Source organism: Nanorana parkeri, unplaced genomic scaffold, assembly GCF_000935625.1.
Source record: "Nanorana parkeri isolate BGI_ZX_2015 unplaced genomic scaffold, ASM93562v1 scaffold142, whole genome shotgun sequence".
NCBI lineage: Eukaryota > Metazoa > Chordata > Amphibia > Anura > Dicroglossidae > Nanorana > Nanorana parkeri.
This window is the reverse complement of record NW_017306410.1, coordinates 108,438-110,780: the sequence shown is the minus strand read 5'-3', so window position 1 is coordinate 110,780 and position 2,343 is coordinate 108,438.

Sequence of the window (2,343 nt, the reverse complement as noted above, 5' to 3'; positions counted from 1 at the left end):
GTGCCTAAGCAACTTTAAAAAATATGTCACTATAGTGCTGCTCGCTGTTCTCCTTGCTGGAGGCTCTGACATGAGCAAGCAAAGCTCTGCCTCTTCAAAGATGGCCACCTCAACACAGAGATACAGTGCAGAGCAAGGCATTGTAAGTTATTGAAGGGGAAATGATCAGCTGCAGGGACAAGCGATGCTGGTGACTAGTCCTTTGCCATGTGGCTGACTTTTTTAGGCACAGCTTCCAGAATGCAGTTCATCTTTGATATAAAGAATAAGATTATGTAAAGAACGTCCAGAGCGTGTAGTATTTCAACCAGCGTTAGTGTTGTGTTGCGATGGGGGGGAGTGTTGAGTTGCTAAGGAGAGTCATTGACGTGAATACCTAAGAGTAAAGTATGTCACCAGCTCACCATGGATCTTTGTCCAAAAAAACCTTTTATTGATGTTTAGGGATGTTTGATGTGCAGGGTTCTTTCATCTGGCATATTATGCTTGATGAAGGAACCCTAAAGAGTCCCACAAATGTTGCAATTTGCTATGCCTAAACGTCAATAAAGGCGTTTTTAGACACAGATCCATAAAATTTACAAATCAAAATATTTTTTTACATTTTTGAAAAAATGCATATGTATTAACCAGAATTCATAATATATGATGTTAAATAAATATATTCCTCTTTTTATTGCTATTAAACTGACTTATTAAATAAAAATGTATTACATATAGATAGATAGATAGATAGATAGATAGATAGATAGATAGATAGATAGATAGATAGATAGATAGATAGATAGATAGATAGATAGATATTATTTCTTACCTCCTTTTTAATTTTTTTTGTGTAACTGTTATTTTTTCATAGATCAATGTATCCCTTTATTTATTTACAATTTGTTTGTGTAACATTGTTTTTTTTTATAGATCAATGTATCTCTTTATTTATTTACTAAGGCCATGCTATGGGCAGTGTTTATTAGGCCCTCCAATCAATTTTATTTGATAACCTCTGGGATTTACCTAACCACAGTCTTTTTGCAGACTTACCTACCTTATTTTGGGTAAAAACAAAATATTTTCCAGCATATTTTTTTGCTCTTCAACCTTTTGAACCCCTATAAACAAGTTACTTGCCAAAATAAAATTGCTTTTTTTTTCCATGGCCCTCTTTTATTTCTGCCTTGGTGCATTTCTGCTTCACTCATCCAGATAATAAGACATTAATTATTAATGACGACTAAGCAATGTCAAAAAGTGGTAAAAGTGCTGGAAATGACAGCTCTGATGTGCAGAGGTGCCCCAACCCTGCCATTTAGGATGAGACACATGCTGTGCCTAATTATTATCTGAACAGAGAAATCTGCCCATCACCGTCCATCTTGAATATTTTTTAATTTTGATTAAGTGATTGCGGGGGGACTGATACACAGCAGAATTTGTGTAGCAAATGCTTGACAGTCAACCGAAGTAATACAGAATTACGAGCATTCAATTTGAGATACGGATTAGTCTGGGATTTAAAAATAGCATACTGTATATCCAAAGGAAAAAAAAAAAAGAAAAATCTTTATATGTACTATTATTACATTTCTAAAAAACACATACATAATACACTTGGTAAAGGTACACTGCAGTCAAAATCACTATATATGCCCATAAATGCATAAAGAAGCAAAACATTTTAATCAGTATTTCTGTTTTATTCATTCAGACATTGTTATGCTCTGCAAGACCAAGTCACCTCTAAAAGACTCACTGCATCATTATCCTGGTGTTTGAGGAACACTGTCTTTTACTGTATTTTAAGTTACAGATTAGGCCCCCCCACCGTTCAGCTCCCTGCACCCATGCCTATCCTGGCACTCCACAAACAATCAGAGGGATGGGAGTCACCTGCTCCTACATCAATAATTGGCTTGAACAGCGCAATCCTAAGGAGAGCTGCAGTCCTGGCCAGAAACCAATTATAAAGCCTGGTGTGTGCATGCATGTTGGCATTTAAAGTTGAACTGTAGGCATCTAGAAAATGCCATGTAATGCAGCTGAACTGGTGTTTGCTTTCTGAATATGTTTCAGTTGGTGAGGGTGCTCTCTGCACACCTTACAGCAGTCCCGGCCAGTAAGAACGATGGTGCTTGTAGTAACTGCCATGGATGGCACCGTGCAAAATACAAAGTAGAAAGACAGGTCACCAGCACTCGAGATAATTTAAATAGATTAGTCCTTTTTAATGGACGATTGTGTCACAATAATCAACAAAGCCGACGTTTCGGGGCCGCGCAGGGTCCCTTCTTCAAGGCGGAAAGATGTGAAAGACGGGTCACATCTTTCCGCCTTGAAGAAGGGACCCTG